General features: G+C 38.0%; 1 protein-coding gene across 3 annotated transcripts in view; it reads left to right on the forward strand.

Moving 5' to 3' along the window:
* The first annotated feature begins 14 nt into the window (after positions 1-14).
* The window catches only part of CMKLR2 (chemerin chemokine-like receptor 2), a 28,614-nt gene continuing 8,455 nt past the window's right edge, over positions 15-20,173 (forward strand). Inside the window, exons 1-3 of one of the 3 annotated variants that reach the window (XM_026114330.2) lie at positions 16-144; positions 9,143-9,243; positions 12,572-12,719. The gene's annotated coding sequence lies outside the window, so the exon portion shown is untranslated. Of the gene's footprint in view, positions 145-9,142; positions 9,244-12,571; positions 12,720-20,173 lie in introns of all 3 variants that reach the window. The other 2 variants (XM_064515250.1, XM_026114496.2) reach the window with 2 other exon arrangements.

The following is a 20,173-nucleotide window of genomic DNA, read 5'->3' on the forward strand; positions in this document are numbered from 1 at the left end:
GCGGAGAGGGGAGCGATGGCGGGGCGGGGCCGGCGGCGGCTCTGTGGGAGGAGCCCGGGAAGGCGGCGGGAGGCTGTTCCTCGCGCCTGAGGGGCTGCGCCTCGGCCGCGCCGGCGGCTCGCGGGACCCCTACACCGAGCTGTGGTAGGGGGACGCCTTTGATTTCTGTTGTATTCTTTTGATCTGTGCGCAGGTACAGATCTGCTTTCACTGTCAGAAAAAAAAAAAAAGAGTCACCTGTGCAGAGCTAAAGTTGCCCGGTGATACTCAGTTGCCTGTTACGATGTAGACCTTGGCAAAACTTGAACTGGTGGAAAAAAAATTAAATGAAATACGACTTTTAAGGTTTATATAGCATAATATTTCTGCATTTTAAGGCTGACAGTATCCACTAATAATTATATACTCATTTTAGCTACTATTTTTTTTTAAATAACTGAATAAGATGATGGATTAATTGACGCATATTGGCAGACATAAGATTGCAATACAGGCATATCTGGGGGAATCAGTCACTTTGGTAACATGGAAGGGATCTTTGAATTTAACAATAGATAAGTGAAAACCTAATTTTGAATATAATTCTTTGGGTGGGAGTGTAGATTTGTAAGAAACAGTCATAAAATTCTGCCAGGGCAATACAGAGAAGGTTTAAGTATGTGAAAGCTCAAACACATGCCCAAATCATTGCGTAGCAGCTGAGCTGCATTGTTTAAACATGCGCATACTCCATTTCTGGCTAATGCAATTTGAAATATGTTATCTTAGGCTAAAATAGTTTGCTTTTATGATGGATTTATAGCAGGTTTAGCGGGTTACTGAGGCCCAGCTAACTCTTTGTAATATGTTGAAGCAAAGTAAACTCAGTGCGGTTTCTGTGCTTTCAGTGTAGCTCAATACTGGTATTTCTTTTCCAGGATGGCTCATGTAAAACAGAAGTGCTACTTAGCGAGGGAAGGCTTTAGAGTCTGTCTTCCAATGCTACGTAACCTGTCCTTGGAATGGTTCTCAATACTTTGGCAAGGGTAGAATGGAATATTCTGTCTTAGGGACTATCAGTCAAAGATAGCAGAATTTAAGCTTGTGTTGTCAGGTATTTCTTGTTTTTTTAACTATTTATGTATTTATGAGGTTGCACCTTGATTCCTGCTTAAAGAAGGTATTGGGAGACATCCCTTCCCCTCAAACTCCTCTTTACCCCTTGGAACAGCAAACCTACTCAGCACATCTGTGCACGAACATTGAAGTGGGACTAACAAACTTCCTTTCCTCTTAAAAATTCCTCTCTCCTGATCTAAGCCTCCAACCTTTCTATCTTCCCTGATATCTCTGCTAATTTAGACCATTCCCATAAACTGTCCCATACACCCTTCACTGCTTTGCCTTCTATTTTTGCTTTGATTTGCTATGCTTTTCCACCCCTGTTAGCCAAATAAATATTAAGATTATACCCATGAAAAGCATTAAGAAAAAGCAACCTCTGACAAAGGAGAACAATAGGTATTTTTCCTAAAAGAAGTCTCGGGTGTCTTCCAAGAGTTGGATTCAGATTGCAAAGACAGAATGTAACAATGAAAATGAAGGTTGGTAAAACTAGCTGGCAGGAAAGTGGCCTAAATTTTTGGTGCATTGTGTATGTTCTTCATACATTCTAATCTTAAAAGCCTGACTTGTCCTTTAATTTTTGTTACGATAAAATTCTTCAGAGGATCTGAGCTCACTGTTGAATGCCTGAGAGCAATTGAGGGCTGGGATCTGAGCCACACTGAGAGTGCTTTTGCCAAATGTCGGCAAAGGTGAATTGCTAAACCTTACCTGGATTCTAAAAAGCACAGGAAATTTTAAGACAGTCCAAGTGCACATGTGGATTTTAGAGCACTTAGAATTCTGAGTCAAGCTCAGGAAAGGAGGATCTTTCTAACTTTTTAGCAGAATGGGTGTTCCATAATACATGGTGTGATATTAAAACTTTTAATTATTAAGGAGTATAAAATAGCCCTTGCAGGGATTTTGGTATCTTCCTCTGAAGATTCTGGTACTGACTACTGTTGAATGTCAGATACTAGACTGAGTGGAACAATGGTCTGATCTTGTACGGTATTTCTTTTCTGCCTTTATAATCAATTCAGTTATATTTAATGATAAGGGTTTTCAAGGTGTAAATAAAGAAGGGAATTCCTCATCTGTGTAAAAGGCAAGTATAATCTCAAAAATCATCTGTTTGTTTTCTTTGGTGTACATTTCTTAGACTATTTTTTGTTGTTCGTTGGCATATTGCTATTACGCTTTTTTGCTATATTATAAATTTTTTTCTCTTTTTTTAAGAAAAATGTATGGCTTTTTTTTAAAGAATGATCTTCTATTTACTTCTGTGTGGTACTGGATCAAAACACAAACCGGAAAGAGCAAAAAATCTTTTATTAAAAAAGAGTGCTAGTTTTGGCTTACAAGAAGGCAAGCTTATGGGAATTTTGCTTGTTTTCTCATTGTATAAAACTGGGCTTTCCTCTTTTTGTGTTGTAATCAAGGCATTGCAAAATTTTAAAATAAGGACCTTAACTGAATTAACAATAAAATCATCTCTAATGTCATGGGATGTTAGATGAATCCCCAAATTTAATGAATACTGTCTAGGTTAAAGGTTGTTGTTTCTGTTTTTCATTTTTTTACCTACACTACCTTCTTAAAATGAAAAAAAAGAATTAAATTATCATTTCAAAATTACTAAAATGATTTAGACAACCAAAAAACTTAGCAGTAGTGTTGTAATTTAAACATGGTTGAATAGTGACCACAGAGGGAGTTTAAAATTTTTAGAAACTAAAAGGGTTCTAAAAGTATTTTTGAAATGTATGGATCAGGAATTTTCCCCAGAAAATATATTTTACTTTAATTCAGTAAATTGGGAGCACTTTTACTTTTTAACAGGTTTTTCCAAGAACTTTACCAGTTTGAGTCTTGTTGCATATCTTATTAAAAGCAAATGCTCCCTACGTTTTTTTTGTGACCATAAATGGGAGGTCCTGCTCCTGTTTTCATTGGCTGATGTTTTTAAAGTTATATGTTTTTTACACAATTGTTTTTGCTACTAAAATTGCTCTGAATAATATATTTCCATATGCAAGTGCTTTAGAGAATATAGACATGCAGAGACTTTGTGCTGGGCTACTAGGGGTCTTAATTAAATTTCAAATCCATACTGTAACACTGCTGTAATTGTTTTGAATCTGTCCATTAGCTTAACTTAGCATGTTTTTAAGATTTTTTGTCCTGAAAGAAGATGCAAAGAAATTAAAGCAACAGTTGAGATAGGTTCGTGCGCAATGGCTCTAGCACTGCATTTTGTCTTTACTTGACCAAAGCTAACCTAAGAGAATATGGGAAATTGCTGTGGTCTTGACAGCTGTCCAGACAGCCCTCTTGTGGAGCAAAGTAAAACTCTTCTCAGTTAAAGTGAAGGTGAAACTCTAATTGCCAGATCCTTTTTCCATTTTGAACCTGAAACAGCATTCTGTTTTCATAGAACATATATTTTGTGATAAAATGCTAACTAATTTAGTATTATGTTCACTGTTATTACTATTTTCTGCTAATGATAGTTCAGCCATTTCATCTCTCTGAAGAAACTCTGCCAGTGTTTTTAGAGAACTAGCCCAAATAAAAGGGCTAGGTCAGGTAGTAGGTAGGGTTGCCCGTAGGTGACTGGTCATGAATTGCAGAATATTCTTTGACCTTCATCTTGTGCATGGAATTATTTTGAGCTTCAAAAATAATAGTCCCTTAGAATTTCTCAGCTCTATGTCCTGGTGTTGCATATTTATTTTCAAAAATAATACAGAATTTAAAATTGCCTGATTGATATAGTCAGATTAAGTCTTTAGAGCCTGCAAAATCTTCAAGTACAATCTTTTATTACCAAATTACTAACAGAAGGAAACACAATTTTGATATGTACATGCTGTAAAATGCAATGGAAATTAGTTAACTTAAAGTGACTCCATTTTTCCCCATGCTGAAGGGAGCTCTAAAACATGAGAGCCTTCAACTACAAAGGAAATGGATAGACCAATAGGTTCAAGTATTAACCAGAGTCAGGTAACATGAGTTGAGCAGGCTTAGAACAGAAATGTTTTGATCTGCATGTTTTAATTGGCATATTTTGAACCAGTTTTTTTTCCCTAGTCTAGATGTGGTACAAAATTAATGCAGGCTTTATAGGAGATGCTGATGTCAGAGTCTTGAAACATTTTTAATAAATACAGTAGATGATTATTATTCTCTTCTATCCTACCTCACTGTCTATCATAGTTGGAACTCCAAGGCATTTTCTCAAACGTAAATATTAATTCCCATTATTCAGGCAGGGAATAATGTATTTCTCATACAGAAAGGTTATTTTCTCAAAGCTGCTTAGGAAGTTATTAATTATGTGTTTCAAGAATTTTTTAATTTTTAAGCTCCCCAAAGTTGAGTATCTGCCTTGACCCCTTGGAAAATTCTGAACTAGATGTTTATATCCATTGACTTCAGTGAAACTGCTCCACTTTTAAGTGGATGCAGATGAATATAGCATGACCCTGAATATAAAATACTTCTTCAACTTCTTTGTCTGCAGTTTATAGGAGTCAGGGAGTTCCAAATATACATATACTGTTATGTTGAGTCAGTGGATGTTCTGTTGTCAGTTTAAGGTGGGGTTAAGATTTATTCCCAAGGTAGTTAAGTAAGCCGTCTTTTCTTCCACTTCGGCTGTTCTAGATCATATTAGATTTTTTTAGTGTTTCCACAATAAACCACATAAACTATTTTCTTACATCTTACAGCAAGCAGACTCTTTACCTTGTTTTACCTTGGGAATAATTTAAAGAAAGATTTCTTTATCCCATTCAGAAAAAAAGCAGAAAGTTAAACAAGGTGGAATAGAGAAGTTCTGTTTTTCTCCAAGGATAAAACTTAATTTTAGGCTAGAAATGCTGATAAGCCAAAACATCAGCCTTTGAAAGAAACCTCTTTCTGTCATAATTTGAAAATATAGAGCCTTTTTTCATGAGACAAATTTAAAATTACAAAAGGAGAAAGAGAGAAAAAACTTCTGAACAAAAAGCCATTTGTGTTTCTTCAGAATTTCACATACCATTACTGGAACTGTAGTATTTCTTTGGATCAGAGTTTAGTGTCTCTGTTTTCTGGTCCATCAATAAAACCATAAATCTCTTCCACTTTGTAGGATGGTCTGTGTTTTCAGAGTTCCCTTTCTGGTTTGGACCTAGGCAATAGATGATTAACATAACCTCCATTACATAGTTTCTCATCCTGAAGTGGAGAAGTGGCAGTTCCCTACTCCACAAGGGTAATGTGAAAATAAATTAATTATTGGCCATAAAGTATTCAGGAACAGCATTAACAGAAGTAATCAAAATAGAGGCACTATCAAATAACCTGTACTCTGTCCCATCAAAGTATGTGCCTTTAGAAACACATGCATACAAAATACTCATTTATTACAATTGTATAATAAATTAAAGTTAAGAGGCCTAAAAACTGAATGGGGAAAAAATGAATATGTTCTTTTTTTCTTCCTCTATTTTCTGGTCAATCCACAGTATTATCAAGGACTGAATCTGGAATATGAGGCCATTTGCCAGTAGATAACAATGTTATTTCAAATTTGGCCTGAGTATATTGTGGACTAAAATTACTCTCTAATGACTGTTCACGTGTGTAAATTAAACATGCCAGTGATTTTACCATGCTTTTCCAGAAAAGTGGAGCCCTTGTATGCATTTTACATCCAGCTCATGTAGAATGAAGGAGTTGTGATCTTTCATTTTTCCCCACGGAGTTTTAAAAACTGTATGGCTGTTGGCCTTAAGTCATGTAAACCAGTGGTAAGCGTGCATATTAATGTGAGTGAGAAAAACACTGCTGTCTCTTTTGGCTTTTTTCTGGAAACTTGAGTGATAAGAGTGACACATAGCATGGAAATGCTCTTGCAGCATTGTATTCAGCCAGACACATCTGAGCCATACTGTGCCAAACTCTGGTTTCTCATGGCCAGTCAGTATTAGGTTCTTTTATAAGTAAAGGACAGATGTCCAAGCTCTAGACCCCTAAATGTTTTATAGATTTTTCTCTCTTCCTCCACCAATTTCAGTAATCTTCAAAGGACTGGAATATATTTCTCATCTCTGTAGAAGATTGGTAATATGCCCCCAAGACAAACAGCTACCTTTGCAGAAAATGTTTCAATTCTATTCTCTAAATCTATGTAAATTCTGCTTCCACACTCCTGTTAAGTGCTGAATTTGAGGCACATAGCCTATTTCCTAAAAAAAATAATGATTACAAGTGAAAAGGAGTTAAAATTAACCTTTGTGCTGCTTGATATGACTTAAGGAGTAGAACCAGAAGGGAAAAGTAAGTGTTAGGGTTTTAGCTGAGTAAGTGAGTGTTTGCTTAGACTGACTGTCCATGCTTCCTTCCCTAGGCCCTTTGACAATTTGCTAGAGACAGTGCTAGTTTTGCTTTCACTGAAGTCAATGGAAGAGTTAATGTTGACTTCAGAGAGAGGACTGAGCTCTCGATTAGAAAAGTTGTTTTTCAGAGCTAATAATTTATTTGACCTTTATCGCAAGTAGCATATTTATTGGGATGAATCAGCACCCATCTCATCAGAGAGGCCAAGGGCTGGGTAGGCTTTCGAGGCAGAACTATGCTCAATCCCGTGAGAGTGGTCAGAGGAGAGAGGCAAATGCAGAGCAGTGGGCAGAAGCTTGCATTGCTGCGCCTTGTGTCACATTCACTTCTATGGATAAATAACCTAAGTCCCCATGGAGTCGAGGTTGCCCGGGACCCTTCACAAAATTTGTTTACATGCACCAAGCAGAAAAACAGTCTGACAAATGTCACTGACTATAAAAAGCAACTTTAAAAATACTAATGAGTATGTGCTGAAACCACCAACCACAGCTTTTTCAGAGCATCCATAGTTATTTGAGCTTGACTTGGATTTGATTTGTACTGGCGGACAGGAACCATTCTTCATTTATATGCAAGGAGCTACAGTCCAGTTTAGAGCCTTTGCATCCTCATGAACCCTGAGCAGTGTCAGTGGCTGGACAGTATTATAAAAAGTACCATCAGGCTGCATGATTCCACATGTGCATAGATGTTTCTTATAGTTAAGATTTTGAATAGTAATACTGCAAAGCAGCAACTTTGCTTGATTAACCCTCTGCCCTATATAGGTGCCCTGTCTATTGGTGCATTTTTAGGGAGCTGTCCTTAATTTTGTACCAAACATCAGCTTTGCTCTGTATCTTTTGCAGGTTCATTGCCCTGTTTGCAGTTTGTTAGTGTTTAAGAGCAGCTCTGTCACAGCCAGCACAGTAGGTGAGAGCAATTGTCTCTGAATAGAGTAAGAGAGCAGTAATAACCGTGAACTACTAAGGAACCGGAACTTGTTATCTCCTCCTACCTGGGAATCTGCTTGTTTTCTGCACTGTTTCCGTCATGACAAACTTGGAACAACTTAGCTGTGAATTGTTAATAGGTGAACTCAGAACATGAAACTTAAATGACCCCGTGGGTGACTGAGTCCTGTCCCTTGTATGTAACCCCATCTTATAAGCCTGGTCAGACTGTGAGTTTTAACCAAAAGACATGTTACATAAAAAATGGATGACAGCTGCATCTCCACAGGTTACACTTCAAAAGGAAAATAAGATTTCAGCTCTTTGAAAGAACAGGTGTAGGCAACTCTGCTGCTGACTTGGATCCCAAGTGGATGGAGGCAGCTAAAATTCTGAAAACTGGTGGCTTAGGTTCATATCTGTACTTTGCGTTTCTGAGAACCTAGACTGGTTAGGCTTTGGGCCTTGCCCAGACATCCGACTCAATCCACATTGCCACACAGGGCAACTAGATGCGTAACGGTAAACTTTGGCTTGCTTTCTGAGGGCTTGTCTCCTCAAACCTTTAAAAAACCTAGAGAGGTGTCTGTAGTAGTTCCTGATAATTTATACAAACCTAAAATCTTTAAGTTTTTAGGTTTGGAGCACTTAAGACTGGAGCACATAGTGAAAGAACTGTGTTTTGCATAAGCATTTTTTAATTTCTGTAATCTGTGTAGCTCTCTCTGAAATTATTTTTTCCAAGCATAGGCATTCCTTTTTTCTTTCTTTCTTTTTTTTTTTAATGGGAGAAGACAGTACTTTGGCTAAAATGGAAAAATATTGTTGCCAGGGCTTGTCAAGTTGGCTAGTTATAGTCACTGAATAACAACAGCTCATCTTTAGCACTCAATGACATATCAGAAAGTTCCTTGTTAAGGCATCCTCCAAAAATACCATGATTTTCAATTACCATTGGAGTGGCAGGTATAATCTCAACATATTATTTTGTTGTCATATGAATACAGAATTTGAATAGTTGTGGTCTGGAAGTTACATGGCAAAACCGTAACTACATATTTCTGGAAAATCAGAAAAATCACAAGTATGAAAGCACAAGCTATGGAAAACAGGCTATTTCTAACAGTAATTTTTTCCAGATATCATTCATCATCCACTGTATCATTTGCATATTTTTGCATCATGATTTCATACATCATGCATCATCATGCATGATGCATCATCATGCATCATGATTTTCATTTTCTTTGCAGAAATTACATGCAGTGCTGCCTTGAAAGATCCTGCTCAAACTTGAATGTATATACACAAGTATATTTATATGTTTATATACACATCCCCACATACATGTAGAATTTCATTTATGTGCTTGTGTGTTTTCACCTAACAAAAGTAATAGTTAGATGAGGGATTTTGCCTTGTGAAGAATTGCCATTTTTTCAACGTACTAAACATGAAAATCATCAGATTTCTAATATCTGAGTAGACAGAGGATGTGGACCTTGCTAAATGAGCAAAACCTCCCTTCATCATATGCTTTGAGTTAAACTTGTCGCTGGAGAATGTTGTCGGTCATAGTTGCTGACAAGGGTGCATAGTGGGCAGTTAAGCCACAAGTAAATATTACAGGCTTTACCAAAAGGATAGGCGTGAAGTAGCCATTAGTTTCACAGGAAAGGAGGAAATTACACTTTTCCTGATTGCTGGGTAGTTAAACTCTGTCTTTCCAGAGGGGATATTAATCGATGAGGTGCTAATTCAAACAGTGAGGAAAAAGGAACAGTGAAGAATTTAAAAAACAGAACTGTAAACGGCTGAATCCTCAAAACAAGTAAGTGATTTCATAAGTAATTTCTTTTTTGTGTTGCTTGGCTTAAATTACCTCTGAGAAATACTAAATATCTTTTTGTTGACTTAGTCTACAAATTCATGGTTGATGCATCGTAATTGAATTGATATCTATTGAATTTAGTCTGGGGTGTTCTTTAATGTTGAGATTATCTGAATATCTGTACATACTAATAGGCAGCTTGATAAGATTTAGTGGTCCCAGCAGTGGGAAATAATTATCAGAACTATCAGGCAGTTGCTTGTAATCCTGGTAAATTAAAACTACTTTATTTTTGTTAATTGTCCTGTAACTTATGCATTAGTTAATGCTAGTGAAGTATCTCTTTCTAAAGGCTTTTCCTCTATATCTTTGTTTCCATAGTCCTCTGCTGTTTGTTTTCTTTTGTAGGATACTTAAAAAAAAAAAAAAAAAAAGAGTTGAAAGTGCTTTTAAAGCCCAATTGTTTTTCAATCGTTTTTCAAACCTAGTTTATTCACTACTGGACAACTCAGATTCTATAATTTGCATGAAAATGCTTTCCTTTGTTCTTTTTCCAGCAGGTATAAATCAATGTTTCACCTCTCTGCAAGTTCTACATGCACTCTATGTTCAGGAATGCATGTCCCTCTCCAGAATAGCTTTGGCATATTGCCACACTTACCTTGATGCAGAGTAAAAACCCCAAAACCTCATTAACTAATCCCCTTGAGAAAGCAAAATGACATGGCAAAATAAAGCACAACTTCCAAGCAGAAAAAGACGTGAAAGCAAACCGAAGAAATTTTTTTCCATTAACTTTGTTCCAATCATGTAACTTTCACAAAATTATCTGAAAAGATGACACTGGTAAAGTGGTAGTGATGGTTAATGGGTTGCATGGAAGCATATATTGAAAAGCCATGTAATCTGGGACTCACCATTCCAGTTTTTACTGTCTGACCATAGATGGAAATAAAACAAGGAAATGTTTAGGGCCTGACCTTACATTCTTCAGGGACTTAAGATTCCCGCTGCGGTTGATCAAAACCATAGAAGAATAAAATGCTGTATTTAGTTCTGAACATAAAATGAACCAAAAAAAAAATCTTTCAGATTACATGCACTTTCACTGTAAAATTCTACTTTTTTTTTCTCCCAGATATATTGCATATACTGGTTATACTGTGCAAATTTGGCAATTGCTCATCAGAGCAAAAGCCCCTTCTATTTGAAGGGGAGAAAATATAGGTAGGACATATTAGTAGAAAAAAGCTCTTTTAAATTTAGTGATTAGCTGTACTTGGAAAAAAAACCCTCAGCTTCTATGGAAAATTTTGTCTCCACAAAATGTCTTCTGGATCCTTAGCTGTTGTGATTTCATATTTGGCACAATGGCAGGAAGGGCGAGAAAATTGTTGTGTGAGGTTTAATACTCCCTTGCTTCTGGATGAAGAAGTTGAATTGTCATCCCAGTACATATTAGAGCAGTCACAAGTCTGCTCCAGTTTATGGTGAAGGAAACAGCCCCTTAAGGACAATTCCTCATGCCCTCAGAACTGCCAGAATGCATTGCACGCTCCAGAATGCACCCTGTGCTGCTGGGAAAAGCAAATGGCATACTTTGCTTGCTGAGGTTTTCCTTTTACAGCAGATGGTGTGTGGAGGTTATCTACCCCATAATTTCCTCTTTTGTCCTACTGAAATAGTACTGAACAAGCCCTAGAATTAACTGTCCTACTGTCCTAACTGGGTTTGGCAAAGTACTTGGAGGCACAGTCATGTGCCATCACAAGCAAAATACTCGGCAGATCTGCTCTGCAGCAGGCCTGTATTTACCCTATCCCAATATTTACAAAAGAAGTGCTATTAAAAGAGCTTTTTCTCAGCAAGGGTTCACCTATCAGTTACCTGGAGAAAAGAGGAAATCTTTAAATAGCAAGAAACACGTAACTGAGGTGCCAAATGATGAGGTCCTTGAGCCTTTCTGTACTCTTTCCTCAGGCAACCCCCCTGTTAATTCACTATAGTTTAGTTTGGGTCAAAAGCAAGCAGTCAAGTAAGGCTTTTAAGATTTGCCCCAGATTATTCTTTCCATGGGTGAGACCTGTACGCTGGCCAGTGACTCAGGACCTCCCTTCCCTTCCCAGGGACACAATCTTTGCCTCCTGTTTCATGAATTCCCTGCAATCATACCTTGCCATCCCTTTCCTCCTGTGCTAGAGGCTCTGTGTCCCACTGTAGCATAATCTCTACCCTTCTTTCACTCTTAACTTTTTACTCTCATGTGCAAGGTGTCAACTTTTTAAACTATACTGGGAGAAGAAAAGCAGCGCAGTTTTGCAGGAAGGAGTTACTGGTTCTTGTTAAGAGATTCTGTGATCTCTGGACCATAACAGAAGTGCTTAAAACTAATAGTCTTGCTAACCAGATGCTGAAGCGTGAGCATTGCCACTTCTCACTGAGCGCTTCCCTCTTCTGTTTTTTCAGATTTTCAATGGGAACAGTAGCGCTGATATCTAAAAAATTTGGATTTGATTCCAACAGCGTTGAAATTTTTGCATGTTTTGCATTAACGACAGAGGAGTACCACTGGTTGTTATGTTACTGCTTCCATTACAAGTCAGTTGTTTTTGATAAGGGTAGGCTGACAGCTTCTCAGCTGGTTTAAAATGGTATGATTCCAAATGAGTGCAGTACCGTCAGAATCGGGTGAAGCTATGGTATGTAGATACTAGAGGAATAATATTCTCGTTTTATCGACTGAGAAACTAAGATTCAGGGAAGTGATGAGGCCTGGCCGCAATCACAGCAGGCTCTTGATAGAACTAGGAATCAGGCTCAGTCTCCTAAAAGCCAGCTCAAAGCTTTGACACTGCCTGACTGGCGGAGGGACTAATAGCTGGTGTTTTGAGGAGGTCAACTCCCTCTTAGATACAAAATGAGATGAATCTACTAAACATAAATACAAAATGAAGGTATAATGTCACACATTGTACAGTTACAAAGTGATATTTTCAATGTAACTTTTTAAGCATCTTTCTGCTCATTTAACATTATTTTCTGTAAACCGAAGTGCACACCAACAAAGAAATACTGTTCAACCCTTTTCTCTGCATAAGAAAAAACAGCCTGCAAATGTAATGTCCATTTCCATTCATCAGCTACCACATCTGCTGCTTGCTTGGACACCGACCAAAATGATTCATTCAGATGTCTAACATTTATTTTTGGTGAAATACTGGGATTATAAAGAAAGGCAATATTTCAAAACTGGATCTAGAAAACCAAGGGAAGTTGGAAACAACTTCCTCACAGCTGAAAACAAACACTGCATTATATCATTCTGCAGCTTTATTAGAAGGAAGGCAGTAGCCAAGTGAAGCAGCTGGAATCACACTGAAGTCGCTCTGAACTTTGTAGATCGCTTCACTCTTCCCTCTGCTACAGAGCTCACGTCCCTGATTTACAGTGCACTTCCTTTCAAAGAGCTAAACAGGGTAGGTCTATTTCTCTGTTATGTTTTAAACCTCTCTCTCTCTCTCTCTCTCTCTAATTAATTAATTTTTGCAGATAGAAAAACAGTTCTTGCAGGTAAATCCTGTAATGTAGTATAGTGCATGCTGACTAAAAGGACTTCTTAAAAGGAAGAACCTGATACTCATTACATCAAAGATTATTTTGAACCAGACTGACAGCATGAAAGGATATGAAAGTAGGTGTGAATTTAATTTTTAATAGCTTCGTAATGCGTTTCCAGTTCAAGAATTCCTGTATCCTGCCAGAGAATGCTAAATGACCTCAGCTTAATTAAAAATCTGTCACTCTCTCTCTGTAACCTTGTATATTAGTTTTGATTTGTTTGAATTGCTTAAAGATAGTATGTTTCCTACAGTTGTACCGAATTCCACCGTGTTGGTTCTGATATAAATAGATTCTAGAACAGAAGCTGGAAATCACTGCAGCTTCAAGTTACAGATTAACAAAATCCGAAAAATTATACTTGTGCAAAATTAAAAAGGGCTCTTACGAGTTGAACTGGAAGATGTGTGTGCATACCCTAATCATCCTGAAATAAGCTAGAAGGATGTGCGTGTAGCTGTTGTTTCCTAGGAAGGGACACAAAGATGTGAACCCTGTTATCACACAGTGAAACAGTATGGGATTCCACCTTCTGTTCAGACTTAGAGATAGCTACATCATTGTCATCTGTACCCTTTCTAAATACGATCTATTGCAAAGCAAAAAAATACCCCATAAATATTTTTGTAGATTTGCAGTAAGATGTATAGAGTCCCTAAAATTAGAACTCACTTGTTTTCTAATTAAATTAAATTGTATTATTGTATAATTTTAAATGATTATTAATTCATAGCTAAGGAGGAAATAGAGAGTGTATCAGGGTGAAAGAATTAGTCAAACCAGGTTTGTAGAAACTGTGATTTGGGATTAACTTGCTTATGACAGCTTACTTTCACTAGCTGCATATTATTGTTTTGCCTGTGTTGAATTAGGAAATGCAAACGTTCTGATAACCCAATTTACATTTGTTTAATGTCACTGCAGCTTCTGCCTGACTTTAAAAAATTATCAGCTACTTTTGCCAGGCAAACTGGGCAGGATAGAGGTTCTACCAAGTTTGCTTTAATCCTGAGGCTTTTATATATACACTGGGAGTGATTTTAGAGTTGCATTTAGAATCGCTTTGATTCTGGCACAGCAAAGAACATTCAACCCTGGAGAACAAATGTGTGATTTGGATTCTGTAACTGCATTTGCAGAGAGGGATCATAAGTCAAAGAAGCTGTATATCTCAAGGATTCATTGGCCAGATCTGACCACAGATTTTCAGTGAACTCATGGGGCCAGGGATAAATTATTGATGACTGTATTGCAATTTATATGTTGCATACATTCTGAATTCTTCCTTTTTGTTCTAAGAAGTTCCTTCTCTGCTGACAGCCTAATCAATGACTTCTGAAGTGCTGTTAGGATTGTGTTTATTTCTGATAGATAGATTCAAGAGGTGAACTTCTAATCATGTTTATGAATAAAGCCTTAATGAATATCCTTCTGCTTATGTTTCTAAAAAGCCACTTGAACTTTTTCATCTGCTCTTAGATATTGTTTTTTAGTGAATAACTGCCATTCCAGGCAATAAGATGGTTTTGCAGAGGACTGCATTCTACTGAGCACTCTTGGTGTTTGTTTATTCATTTTGTCTGATGGAATGTGCCAACAGTTAAGCTATGTCTCTGTCACTGTGGTGGCTGGGTGTTTGGCTAATTTTCACTCATTATTTTCTGATAAAGGTTTGATTTAGATTCCTTCAGTCTGAAGCTAGTGGTTTCGCAACAGTGCAGGGCTATGTTGCTCGCTTTGCAAGAGACTAAGTGGGAGGAACGCTCCTGCCAGATTGCCACATGAGAGGGTTGCTGTGACTCGGGCAGGCAGTGACCAAAAGACTTTAGGTTTCAGAAGGGAAGATGCCACCATGCACAGATCAACTCTCCAACACCCACTGCTACTTTACAGTGTCCTTGTGGCTCCTGAGACAGAAAGAAACATTATGTCTCCCAAAAACAAACACAGACACTTCTAGGGGAGCTCAGCATGAGCACTTGGTCTTTCCTTGAAAGTTACTTGTCAAGACCATTATTCTTGCCATGCTGTCAGCTTTTAGTGTCTACTACTAGTCTCCTCTCTCGGGCAGATCTTTACAGAACTCTAAGTCACAGCATTTTACAGAGATGGCATCAATGCACTCAGACAGAATTAAACATCCCTTCTCTTGTGTGGGATCCTTCTTATCTAGTCATTTCATTGGTCAAAGTACCATTTAATCAGTTATCACTGAAGAGACTAGTATATTAATTCTTATATATGTCTGACCTTAAAGCCACTGAACGTTGCTGTAGAGGCAGTTTTCACATATTCACTACCACAGGCCATTTAGTACCAACTACTTACTCAAGTATATTTAGATAAATCCACTGAAGGTTTGCATATATAAGGATGGAAGCCAAACCAGTTAAGATCCTCATAGTTCATCCCACAAGCTTCAGTATCTGTTTACTTTTTTGGCTTGAGTTTTTGAAGATTGTTTTTTTTTCTTTGTGCACAGGTCAATCAGTCTAAGGTGCTTAGAACACTTTTGGACACCACCTGCAGAGAACGGAGGCATAATGGGGGGTTGCTTGAAGCTCTGAACTTGGGACAAAAAACATGCATAATCTAGTGGAGAGAGTATTAATATTTGCAGTTTTAGCTTTTAGGATTCTTGGGTTGCTAATTAGACCATAGAAAGGTTATCTGGGAGATGGGGGCAATGTACTCCTGTTTCTGTTAACCATCTCTTTATCTTTCTTCTCCCAAATTTGTCTGTTTCTTTCCTCCCCACCCTAATACCGCTCTCATATCTTTTTGATACTTCTCAGAGGATGTATTTCAAGAGCTGCGAGGCACCAGTATGAAGAACCGATACCTTTATCCTCTGTCCACAAAAGATATTTGCCTCTTCATTCTTTTGACAAGGTCTGAGTTCTGTCTTCAGCTCCACCTTTGAATCTGCTGTTTGGCTTTAGACAAGATAATTGTGTTCCTTTCCCTACCCTCCTTATGTCTGTTTATTCTATTTTAAATATAAACAAAGCAAGAATTGGCTCATTATGTGCTTATATAGTGCCTAGAACCAAAGAGGCTTTGATCTCAAAGGCTAGGCCTTTGGGTACTTTCCTAACATAAAATACTTGCCTCTTTCAGCAAGTGTGAGCCTGGCACAGCAAGTTTTGTTCTCTTTTGAAGCTTGCTAGATGAAAGAGAGAGGAAAATGGTGATTAGCAAACACTAGGCACTGTAACATTGATGTAATAGCACGTTCCACAATCCCATTTCTTCTTTCTGGTGATCTTCTTTCAAGGAGCTCAGCTTCACATCCCTCTGCTGAGGTATTTCAGAAATGTGAAGAACCATTGTCTGTAGAAGAGAACTGAGTAATACATCCTGGGTGTGCGGTACTCTCACCTGAGGGGAGTGTTCCTGAACTAGTAGAGTCAAATTCGGTATGAAATAGAAGGGATTTGCAAAGGTAGTTTCAGAAGCCTGTAGAGCCAGTATTTCCAGGCTCCTGTTTTAATACTTTAATCATAGGCGCCATCTGTTCTCATCGGTGTTAGGGAGTGTTCCCAATGCCACATTAAGGAGATAGGTAAATATCCAACTCTCCTGAAACTGTTTTAACAGTTTGAAGTTTTCAGGTTCCAGAAATACAGGCAGGGATTATTTGAAAGCTGATTTTTAAGTAGATAAAAGAATTAGCTTTGTATGAGTAGGAATATTAAAGGTATGCTCATACAGAAATAAATACACATAAATGACCCTAGGATATTAACTGTGAGGACAAAATGAAGTATGTTATCTCATTGGCTGAAATTCTTGGCTTATCTACTAGCACTGTTTCAGAATTGGATGTTCTGATAAGCGAGTGCGAGAGTATGTGTCAGGAATAATAGAATCATAGCAATATTACAGTCATGCTAGAAGTAACTGCTGATGTAGATTTAATGAGCTGTAGAGTTAACCTATAAGAATGGAGTTCAAATTCAAAGGGCAATACATATCTAAACATACTGGGAAATGAATATGTAAAGTAAACGTAACAGGATATAAGAAGGCATATTTGAGGAATGAGTTGTGTTGCTAATTTTCCCAGGGGTTAGCTCTTAACTCTTCTTGTTGAAAGGACTGTAAGTATAACAGATTGTAAGATGTTTTTTGTCTGTAATTTGATAGAGATTCTGTATCTTGTTGGAGGGGGTTGTTTTGATTTTTTAATAATGACCTGTTGTCACCCTGCAGTAATTTCAGAATGGCTGTTGTCTAACATATGTTCAATTGGCATTAATCAGTCTGCTGAGACAACAGTTGCTAGTCTGAAAGAAACCTCTATATTCACTTTTTATTCTCTGTTCTCACTTTGCACCTCCCTGTTAGGCGAGAGTTTTGATTAAAGCATGTGTTTGCTGAAGGAGTATAATCATTAAAAAACATGCTTAGAGAAGTGTAATAATCATATGAACTCTATTCAAAACCTTGTTCCATCACAAATGGGAAACAGTTGTGAAGTAACAATTCCATATAATTTTTGAATAAAAACCGTAAAAAGCCATGTTTGATTAGAAATACAAACATTCCTTATCTTATCAATCCAGTCACTGTGAAGATGAAAAAAAATTTTTAAAGCAGGCATCTCCTTTGCTGCAGGTATGCAGTTATTGCTTTGGCTGTTAGGCAAAGAAAAGACTGATGGCATTTGAGGAGGAATAGAAAATGTGAAGCTTCCCTGGAACAAAATTTCAGTAGTGTGCATGTTCTCTACGTTGAAGACACAACCAATATGATACACGGTGTCACTGCTGGGCGCAGTCATCAAGGAGGTGTGCTTGATGGCTCTGAGATATGTCCTGCATCTGCGGTACCAGATTAATATGTATGATAGGCAAACAGTGTAGGTCCAGGTTCAGTTTCTGTTCAGCGTAGAGGAAACCAAATTGAGTCTTCAAGGGCTGCCCGGGGAGGTGCTGGCCCCTCTGGCACAGTGGGGAAGACCCAGGCAGGATCTTTTCTCTGGAGGGTCAAGGTCTCCTGGAGGGGAAGACATGGCGTCTCTATGTCATCGTGAATGGGGGATAGTGTTAAGTTTAAGAAAGGAGGGCTGGACTGTAGTTAAGGCACCAGACAGATGTTACAGGTTTAGTGCCTGGTTCAATCTCAGTCTTGCTTTAGGCCATTCTCTGCCTCCTTGTCTGTAAGCCAGACTGGTGATATTTCCCATGTGAGCCCAGCTCGCTCAGGGCATGAGCACCAGGGCGTTATGATTGCTTAGCTAAACACTTAGTCAGACAATACTGACACATACGATATAAGATCATGTAAGATCACAATTTAAACCTCAGGTGGCATGGTTTTCTTAAACTTCTATTTGTATCCGCTTGTAAGGATGCTTAGGTTTTTTTTCCCCTTTTTCCAGAATGGGCCCATTTTAAGTGTTTCATAGGTATCATCTGTTCTGTTCTTGACTCCGCTTTGCACTGTAATATATTTGTGGTTGCATAATAGACTTGCAGTTGTTACAGCAACCACTTACATACAAAAGGAATAGAAAAGATGTATTTGAACTTTTGCTGTATTAAAGAAGAGAATGAGAGCAGGACCCAGCACTAACAAGTGTTACCATGTGACCCCCACCACAGACATCTGAGTTTCTGTGTCTTCTCTGAGGATGGAGGTCTTGGTGCTTGGGATCTGCATGAAAATAAATCACTCTGATGATACGCAGTTGCTGGCTGCAGGCATTTATGAGTTCCCTGATGGTGGAAATAGTAAGCCGCTCAATAGCAGCCATTGTCTGGATGATTTGTTATATTCAAGCCAGACCTGCTGTAGATGTTTTTCCTATTACAGTGGCATTGTTTAAGTATAAAGTTGGGGTTTCTGTTTGTTGTTTGACATTTCTGTGGCAGCAAAAGTACTGGTCTGAAATCATCCTTTTACAAGTATTAACTGAGTCTGCCCTAGAAGGGTTTGTTAGTTGTGCTATAACACTCGGTTTGTCTGGGTAAAGTGTTATGAGGCGATTATCTGGTCGAATGACTTCAATACCACAGATTGAGTAGTGTGTTATGACTAAGAAGGTCGTGTTTGGTCTTGCTCAAAGAACATTGCTTTTGGCATAAATTTTAGGAAATGTCTGCCTGCTCCCTGCATATGCATTTCTAACACTGCTTCACTGAGAGATATTAGGAAGAGTGATGGTTATTTGCAGTCTTGCCTGCTAGAATGAATATTTCTACATTGTGGCTTAAAAAGGTTTCCAGTCACATATAATATCTACCATATGACCCATTCTAGCTATTGAATTCAGGACAGCTTATGATGTAGTTTCATTACCATATATCTAATGTTCATTAAAACAATAGCCAAGGGGTGGGGGAGTGTGTGTGTGTATGTGCATGTGTGAGAGAGAGAGGGAGGGAGGGAGGAAAGGAGGGAACATACAAACAAGGCTTGATTCTGCTGTTGTGTATACCAAATCAAAATGCTGGTTTCCTAGTAGCTTTATCTGCAGGGCCAGATTTAGACTGAAATTATAGCATGGGTTTTCATATATATATATATGTATATATATGTATATATTTTAAGTATGAAGGATTGGGCACTTCCTACTATAAGATTGTTTCTACCTGGTTTCAAGTGGTCATCCTGGTTTTGGGTTTTTTTGAGGAATACATACATACATAGGAGTCCATGATAGTTAGTTTGTAATCTCATCAGTATTCCCTGTGATCTTTAGGATCTTTACTGCTGTCTTTGTAAAAATACATTCCGGAAATATGTGTAAACCTTTGAACTTGCTCAGCCCTCTGTGTTTTGAACTTCAAACTGTTGTGTGAATTTCATGTTTATGGATATGAAGGTAGATAAATTCAAAATTTAGCACCTCAGAAGTCCCATGAAATTTTCTTTGAGGGCTTTCAAGTGAATTCAATAGCTAGGCAAACTTGCTGAGGCACAGTATGAGAAGCAGGGTTTAGGTGACCTTTTGAAAAGCTAGTTGTTTTCTAACATCTGACCCTTGCAAATGGCAAAACTGAAGTGAATCAATGAAGTCAGCTTTCCTTTAGCCATAGCCATAGATCATACACGTGGAATGTGAAAAGCCCAGAATTATTTGTAAAGACATTAAAAGGAGGGGTTGTGTAATATATCTGTTTTTATGTAGTTAACTGTTCAGACAGCCAACTCTGCAAACCAGGATTTTCCTGTGAACTCAGGGGCCCATTGTGACCTCTGAAATCACCTTAGCTGGCCAAGCAAAGGCTCTGAGCACTGTTTACCACACTGAACAAATAGATTTAGGGATTGCCACTCAAATATTTGTGTTAACTTTTAACTA

Source organism: Dromaius novaehollandiae, chromosome 7 (genome assembly GCF_036370855.1).
Source record: "Dromaius novaehollandiae isolate bDroNov1 chromosome 7, bDroNov1.hap1, whole genome shotgun sequence".
Lineage (NCBI taxonomy): Eukaryota > Metazoa > Chordata > Aves > Casuariiformes > Dromaiidae > Dromaius > Dromaius novaehollandiae.